This window comes from Schistocerca nitens, chromosome 9 (genome assembly GCF_023898315.1).
Source record: "Schistocerca nitens isolate TAMUIC-IGC-003100 chromosome 9, iqSchNite1.1, whole genome shotgun sequence".
Classification (NCBI taxonomy): Eukaryota; Metazoa; Arthropoda; class Insecta; order Orthoptera; family Acrididae; genus Schistocerca; species Schistocerca nitens.
This window is the reverse complement of record NC_064622.1, coordinates 329,796,031-329,805,664: the sequence shown is the minus strand read 5'-3', so window position 1 is coordinate 329,805,664 and position 9,634 is coordinate 329,796,031.

The window sequence follows — 9,634 nt, the reverse complement described above, 5'->3', positions numbered from 1 at the left end:
AACACAGAGTTTCAGTTTGATTGCAGAGAGTGAAGGACACTCCTCGACTTCAGCATTATAAACATCACGTCCCGGTGACAGGTCCTTAACCCACACCACTTTCCCCACGCCCTTCACGAAAAAATACGAGTGGTCTGGAATAACCAAGCCTAAGCAACTCAGCACCGTCTCCGGTGACATATCAACTGAGTTTGTACTGTACCACTGGTGATTCAGCAATACCATTTTGCAGAACTCAGATACAAATGATAGTGGGACACTGTCAGCTCCAGCATAAAATCTCCTGAAGCCAGCTCACTACATCGTACACCCTCCAGCATCTGAAATGCTAGCTCCTTTGTGACAAAACGATTCTCTGTAGTGGTAAATTTCTGACAATCATAGAACACGTCGTACATATTTCTACTTGCGACAGACTAACACCGGTGCTGCTGGTCAGCACTCCGGCTAAGACCAATGTGATTTACAGTTAGAAAAATGGTTACATCTAAATTTTGTGTAGAGGCGGACCAAATACCGCTTCCTCCCTACTGGCTTATAAAACCGTTGGGGTGCATTTTCCTACGCCACCGTCCATGACTTTCTAGGCGTTGTAACAAAAAATTAAAAAAAACGTACAAATTCAGCTTGTATGCGTTTAATGCGTATTCAGTTGATACAAGCAAGGCTATCTAATTCGATTATTACAATCTAATTATGCGTGTCCCAGTACCAACAACAACGATTTTTTCTACAATGTGCTCACTATACTCTGTACCATTTACCTGCATATTAATCAGAGACAGGGGTATAGTCAGGAGCGTCCTAGGGGAGTCTGATAGGACCGCTATTATATTTTATGTTCATAAATGATCTGGTGGACGGGGTACGCATCAGCCTGTTAACTGATGATGCTGTGTTGTAGAGGGAGGTGTCCAAGTTGAGTTACTGTAGGACAATACAAGATGATTTAGAAAGAATTTCTAGCTGGTGTGATGAATGGTAGCTAGCTCTAAGTGTAGATACGGATAACTAGGAAAAACAAGACCATAATGTTCGGATACAATAGTGTCTTGCATGACACAGTCACATCACTTAAATAGCATTGCAGAACGATATCAAATAGAATGAGCGTTTGAGGATTGTGTTAGGGAAGGCGAATAATGGTCTACTTCGGTTTATTGGAGAATTTTATGAAAGTCTGGTTCATCTGAATGCAGAACGATTCTATTGCCAGCAACATGCGTTTCACCTAAGATAAGATTTGACTATTAGGTCTCATACAGAGGCATATAGGAAGTAGCTTTCTCCTCACTCAGTTATGGCACAGAACAGTAAATTAAGAAAAAAATTATTCAAACTCACATTGCCTTAGGATAGCTCAAGTCATGCCAGAGACTGGGGTGACAGCAGGAAGCTTTTGATTATGTCGCAAGTGGGTCGGGTCGACGACATTTTTCGCCGAGTAACGAATAAACGTTGTGCAGAAAAGAGAATGGAAAACCAAAGGAAACGAGCCACAATATTCGTTAGCTCGTACGGCACGTTGCAAGAAACTATATCTATTTCTTAAGAGCACTGAGCTATGGACCGACACAGTAGTTAACAGCCTGTGAATGTAGCAAATAACGACATATTTAGTCATTAAGATCTTAGCTTGGCGTCATAGCCTCACGCTAGCTCACTTTAAATACTCCAGTTCTCCAATGTTACTTATAATCTGTCTTGATTGTAATAACGTTTATTCACATGACCGGTTTCGGTTCCTCTAGAACCATCTTCAGATCTGTAATTTCGGCTACAGACGTAACCCGTCCACACACAGCAACCTTCACTTGACGCAGCTTCACTTGATGAACTTCATGCTGCTCACCACCTTCCACCTACTGATGAAGAAACTGACTGTCTTCCAATAACATCGCAGAGTGCTAGTACCAGACTTCAACGTCAGCAACAGGACCTCTTGTGGTTCACGATCCTACTCAACACTCAGGTGTCTTCGGGTGCTGAAATCTACCAGGGGTAGTGAGGAGATCAGCCGACTCTACGACAACCGACACATGGAACACTGTGGATGGGCCGTCAAAGGTCATCGTATAATTCAGTGTGGGACCAAGTACAATCTGTAGCCGGGTCGAGAACCACTTCACGTTGAGCAGCGGCCACTTGCCAGTAGTCGCGCGCCTTCAGGGTCACTGACATTACATCCTGGGCGAGCAAACGCTGAACTGACTTGTTGCCAGATGTCAGTTAGAATCCAACACGGAGTTGAATTAGCATCACCTGAGGTAGCTGCTGAGGAACGACGACTTGTAGATACTACGAAGAAATGACTGAACTCTAATAATGTTTCACTGGCGTCGTTGTTGCTCCACAGATTCCCAACAGCTATTCTGACTTCATGCAGAGGTGTCTGCACTCGGCCCTCTGTAGCTCTATTGCGAGTGGAACGGGAAATGAAATGACTAGTAGCGGTACAGGGTACCCTTTGTCACGCACTATACGTAAACTGTAATGCAGACTACGACAGAGACGAATAGTAGCAGTGTATGTTTAAACGTGTGTCTCGCTACAAACTCAGAACTTAATTTGTTAGCTGCTGGCACACAGGTTCGTTGATAAGTAGCCAATCTGGGGTGAGGAGATGAAAAAAATGGTTTATTTGTAATCATTGCATCGAATTGCTTCTGCAAGCCTTAAATTCAGCCTGTATTTATTGAGTCATAAACTGGAATATCGTTGGTAAACTCAGCCTCTTCTGACTTGATGGACTTGATACTCGCACTCTTCGGTACAAAACGAGTACAGGTATTGATGCGTTCCTCCACTGTGTCTATATTTACGGCTTTGTAGTGCAACTACTCAACGAAGTCATAGTACATCCCTCTTACATATGGGTGCCAGGTTTTCAGTTTATTTACTGCAAATGCTAGCGCATGGCATAGATCATGCATTTTCAAAACACTTGAATGTTGTATGTAGATGTGTCTGTCCCCTGAAGTTAATTCAAGCATCGCCTTACCATGCCCATCAACTATTGAAACCTTAATTCCAATCATAGGAACATAAAAATTGTGTCGTCAATTTCTTCTCTACACAGGGTGAGTCACCTAACATTACCGCTGGATATATTTCGTAAACCACATCAAATACTGACGAATCGATTCCACAGACCGAACGTGAGGAGAGGGGCTAGTGTAATTGGTTAATACAAACCATAAAAAGTGCACGGAACTATGTTTTTTAATACAAAGCTACGTTTTTTTTAAATAGAACACCGTTAGTTTTGTTAGCACATCTGAACATATAAACAAATACGTAATCACTGCCGTTTGTTGCATTGTAAAATGTTAATTACATCCGGAGATATTGTAACCTAAAGTTGATGCTTGAGTACCACTCCTCCGCTGTTCGATCGTGTGTATCGGAGAGCACCGAATTACGTAGGGATCCAAAGGGAACGGTGATGGACCTTAGGTACAGAAGAGACTGGAACAGCACATTACGTCCACATGGTAACACCTTTTTATTGGTCTATTTCACTGACGCACATGTACATTATCATGAGGGGTGAGGTACACGTTCGACGGGCGTTTCATAGGACGTGGAGCACGCATAAATTGGCCAGCCCGTTCTCCTGATCTTACACCTCTGGACTTCTTTCTGTGGGGTACGTTAAAGGAGAATGTGTACCGTGATGTGTACCTACAACCCCAGAGGATATGAAACAACGTATTGTGGCAGCCTGCGGCGACATTACACCAGATGTACTGCGGCGTGTACGACATTCATTATGCCAGAGATTGCAATTGTGTGCTGCAAATGATGGCCACCACATTGAACATCTATTGGCCTGACATGTCGGGACACACTCTATTCCACTCCGTAATTGAAAACGGAAACCACGTGTGTACGTGTACCTCACCCCTCATGGTAATGTACATGTGCGTCAGTGAAAAAGACCAATAAAAAGGTGTTAGCATGGGGACGTAATGTGCTGTTCCAGTCTCTTCTGTACCTAAGGTCCATCACCGTTCCCTTTGGATCCCTACGTAGTTCGGTGTTCTCCGATACACACGATCGAACAGCGGAGGAGTGGTATTCAAGCGTCAACTTTAGGTTACAATATCTCCGGATGTAATTAACATTTTACAATGCAACAAACGGCACTGATTACGTATTTGTTTATATGTTCAGATGTGCTAACAAAACTAACAGGGTTCCATTTAAAAAAACGTATGTTTGTGTTAAAAAACATACTTCCGTGCATTTTTTTATGGTTTGTATTAACCAATTACACTAGCCTCTCTCCTCACGTTCGGTCTGTGGAATCGATTCGTCAGTATTTGATATGGTTTACGAAATATATCCAGCGGTAACGTTAGGTGACTCACCCTGTATATTCCATCATACTGTATAAGTAGCCCCTCTCGTTCCATAAATACTGCACTTCAGCAGCAACACAGTGTGTGTTTTCCGCGTCCATAACTACTTCAAAGTCTTTGTTTGGAGCTAGAGCTATTCACATGTTTATAGCCATTGGCGGACATATTGTATGTGTTATCGAATAACAGTACACATGTGGGACGAGTACTGTGCCTGTGCTATGACATAGTTGGACAACACGAGGTCAGATGAGTGAAATACCTGCATGTCCTCACACATAAAATAATAATGACAAAGCTCCAAATATAACGACACACACAGATAACAATAATAATTAGAGAGAGACAGACATAATTCTCAACAATAGCCTTCTGCTTCCCAGCTGAATGTCACTGTTGCTGCTGGCAGTACTTCGTGTTGGACAGCAAATTACGATATATACACAATCAAATTAGTATAAAAAAATTACTCGAATGGTGGGGAGCTGACTGGCATGCAGTTGGTTGCGACACTGAGCTCTCCCCCTCCCTCTCCCATGGCCTTCGCTCATGTCATCAGAATTTCGCTCACAATTTTTCGCAGTTTATCCTACAAAGCAGTGGGTAGTTTGGTGATCTGGAAAATTACTTATATGAAAATCATTGTCTCCGTGAGAGTAAATCAGAGAATGCAGAGATCAGCTATACATGAAGGTGTTAGTGTATATGGGTGTCAAAGCAACCGATCCTCCATAGTCGTCGAAAACTACTGACTGCATGATGGTATAAACATATTTTACACATACATGCCTGCATCTGTATTTTGAGCCCTACAAAGTGCATTGTATTTGCTACTATGTTGATCACATGATCATCAAAAACTATTGGTGGTGGCTGAGCTTACAGAAAACATCTTTGTGTATATATTGCTTTATTCCATATTGCGACTTCCGTTTAACATTTGTAGCAGAAGGGGATTATACAGAGGTGTGCTTACATAGAATGTCATGCATTAGGTGTAAGTCATTATGCATTAGGCATTATGTGTACGCCATTAGGTGAGAGGCAGCAGAAACTAGGAGTTAAATGTTAGACATTTGGCGTTAGCCATTACATTTATTTAAGGCATCGTTGGACTTGCGAAGTGAACGAAATCCTGCAGGTTCTCCAACATTGTTTTTACGCCTGCAAGAAACTGGAAAAATGATGGTCAGGTCCTGCAGAAAGTGTCATCACTTCTGTCTCTAAGCTGCTCTTAGGTTGTGTTCCAAAAATGAACAGCCGGCCGGAGTGGCCGAGCGGTTCTAGGCGCTTCAGTCTGGAACCGAGCGGCCGCTACGGTCGCAGATTCGAATCCTGCCTTGGGCATGGATGTGTGTGATGTCCTTAGGTTAGTTAGGTTTAAGTAGTTCTAAGTTCTAGGGGACTGATGACCTCAGCTGTTAAGTCCCATAGTGCTCATAGCCATTTGAATCATTTGAACCAACCAAAAATGAACAGCATGGAGACAGAAGTGATGACACTTTTTGCAGGGCCTGACCATCATTTTGCAGGACAATGCTCAAGCACGTACAGTGTAAGCTCTTACTGATTTGTTTGACTGATGGGGCTGCTAAATACTATACCACCTACTGCACTCTCCTGACTTAAACTCTCGTGAGTTCAACTCGATTTCTAAACTGAAGGAAACACTTCACGACATTCGCTTCAGAACTGCTACAAATTCGTCGGGCAATCGACCGCGCCGCTCAAACTGTCAACACAACGGGCACTGCTAAGAGTATCCCACGACTTTCACATCGCTGGTAACGGCTTACACAAAATGCTGGTGACTACTTTTAAGTTCAGTTAAACTTTGAAACACGTATCTATTTTGTACGAGCTGAAAATAAATAGTTGCCACTATTAAAGTTCCAACCCTCGTATTTGTTTTATCGTTGACATCCATCCGGTTTACCACTTTGTTCTTATTCTAGATTTCCTGTATGGAAATGATGTTCCCTGCATTCTGCTCTATTTTAAATTAAACTACCAACCTCTTGATAGTTAAACATGCTTACCACAAGTGGACAAAGAACGCTGAGTCATCTATTGGTTATCGTTTGGAATAATTTACAAAATAAATGTGAGTGACCAATATTTCCTGTACAGTTGTATAGTTTAGCTATAGTTCAACCGAGACAGGATCTTTATTCATTTTACTCTTTTTTTATATCAGCTGAATCACTTAAAACGTTCACCTAAGGTATTGCAGAAATTGAAAGTACTGTTGATGTGCGGCTTTCAGAGAATAGACTGATAGTCAGGGGCTCATATTGCTAGCTTTAAACGCATTGTAATAATAATTAGGAAGTGTATTATTTGTGTAAACATAGACTTTTTAAATGGAACAATACCTGCTGACATTAACAGACTAAAATTAGGGTAAATCAGGATGTCAGTGGTGTTTGTTGCGTGACTCTAGTGTGAGTCGTCTACGAGATATCGTATTTTGAAAAGTTTCCGCATCGACACTCGTTTGAGCCACTCATCCCGCATAGTCTTAGGTAGGATGTTACTTAAAATGTACTTCTGTGTTCCTTGAGTGCATTTTGACTTGCTAATCAGTTAGCGTATAACAGTTCAAGCAGTGGGTCGTGAGTAGACAATGGGATTTACCAATGCAGAAAAAGACGACATGCTGGATGGTGTATGGAGTGTGTAGGAAGAATACAGTTCGTCCTTGTAAATTGAATGCGGCAAGATATCCCTACAGACGTCGGCCATCTCGGCAATTATGTATCGACCTCTTTAACCACTACGTCAGATTGATAGTGTACCACCGAGACAACGTAACAGAAGGAAACAAGTGACGACAGAAGAGGGGGAAATTAATGTTCTTGCTGCTGTTGCAGTTGATCCGTAAGTCAGCTGACGCGCAATCTCACGAGGAAGTGGCATGAGTCAGGCAAGTGTTCTATGCATTCTTCAACCGCATAGCTTCCATTCCTGTCACAGCCCTCTCCATCGAGAGCTGTGTAGAAACGATTACGAGCAGCGTGTTAGCTACTGTACGTGGGCACTTACTCCAGATGTATCATGTATCTTGTTTAATAATGAAACCACATTTACCAGTGATTGCCAGGTAAACACCCGAGACATACACTATTCGTCTGTTGACGGTCCCCGTTGCCTTCGTCACTTGTATCGGTAGTGTTACAGACGGAACACTAAACGCGTACAAATCGCGGCATCCTAACAGACCATCTTCCACAGATGCCAGAAGACGTTCCTCTGCAGACTAGGAGGAACCAGTGGTACCAACATGATGGCTGTCCAGCCCAGAGTGCACGGTGTACTACAGAAGGTCTTTACGAATAGTTTCCAAATAGTTGCATTGGGCGCAGAGGACCTAAACCTTGGCCATCCCGCCGGCCAGTGTGGCCGAGCGGTTCTAGGCGCTACACTCTGGAACCGCGCGACCGCTACGGTCGCAGGTTCGAATCCTGCCTCGGGCATGGGTGTGTGTGATGTCCTTAGGTTAGTTAGGTTTAAGTAGTTCTAAGTTCTAGGGGACTGATGACCTCGGATGTTAAGTCCCATAGTGCTCAGAGCCATTTGACCCATTTTTGAACCTTGGCCAGCCCGTTCCCCGGATCTGACGCCTGTAGACTTTTTTGTGTGGGGAAAGTTAAAAGACGCTGTCTATAAGGACAGAGCAACTACAGCCGATGATATGCAACAACGAATTACTAGAGCCTGGTCTGACATCTCTGCCGAAATGCTAGCACGTGTGCAGCAGTCGTTCCATAACAGATTGGAAGTTTGTATTGCCGCTGTCGGTTGTCATTATGAACATAGCCTGGTCAGTTGTCTCGTTACTGGTCAGAATTCACATAAATAGTGTGTGCACCTATGTTTTTCTTTAGTGTGTGCTACCACAGGTATTGTACATGTGTCGGTGTGGGAACGTTTCAAGATACGATATCTCCTAAACAACTCGTACTATAATCTTGTAAGAAACACCACTGACGTTCTAATTTACCATACTTTTAGTTTGATAATGTTAACACGCACTGTTCTATTTAACAACATGCATGTTTGCGAAAGTAAATAATATAAAGTACACTTTTTAAATATTATTACAATTTGTTTATTGGCTAACAATACGAGCCCTGACTACCAGTCCGTTATAAGAAAACTGTACATCAATGACATTTGCCAGTTCCGGAATATTTGCGGTGCAAGTTATAGGTGATTCACCCTGTATACAGATGTATCCCTCAAGATGTGGCGCTAGAGCCACGAAATTAGATGAATCACAAATAAAATGTATCGTACAGCTGAAGCGATCTTATTCATCATGCTACACTTCTACAGCGTGGATGTCCACAATACGAAATTTGCTGCAGTGTAGAACAGGACGAAAATTTTTTGCATTTTACTAGAAGATGAGACTACAGTAAAAACAATTTTGCAAAATATTGTTAAAATAGCAGCAATTGCTTACATAACTTCTTACTTGTTTGCAATAACATACAATAAACATTATTAATTATCACAATTAATTATCATAGTGCTGTATGACAAATTTTTCCCATCGCCTTGATGTTGTATCTATTACCCATTCAGAACGAAAAATGTGACAGACATAAATGGACGAGAATTGTGATTTCTTTTATAAGACTGAAACTTGCAAAATTTCTTCTTTCACTGTAGTCTTTTTTTTTCTCTGCAGTCAAGTAGTGAAGCTCCAGTCTTGGGGCATCTCGACACACCTGATTTTCTGTCAACGTGGTCTTCCTTAGATTTAAGCTTCCATAAATTCGCCATTTAACCTCTCCACTGAAAGGTGTATCAAGGAGGGTGGAAGGCACAGGTGTTCTGCGGTATTGCCTTCCTGTGTGGGCGTAAGATTTGATACCACTTACTGCCGTACTAGACATTAGCCACTACCTCACAGGAGGAAGAAAATATGTTGGTAGAACATACATAAGATGAACCCAACAGGATTCGGACTTGAGGGCGCTACACAACATCAGGTCAAATGCTTGAGGCGAAAAGAGGGAGGAAATGGTGACAAACCTGTCAGTGTTTTAAATCCTAATATCCTCAATCCCCAGCGTGCCTTAATTCGTGCTGCGAATCTATGGAATGTTTCATCCATCACTTAAGAATACCCTCCGCTGAATGTGCTGGTCTACCCAGGTATATTTTAACGCATGGTAGATTATTTTTCAAAATGTGCCTCGCAAATTTCGAGACTGCTCATCAGTTAAATGCCATTACTGCGACTTAATATCAAACTTCTG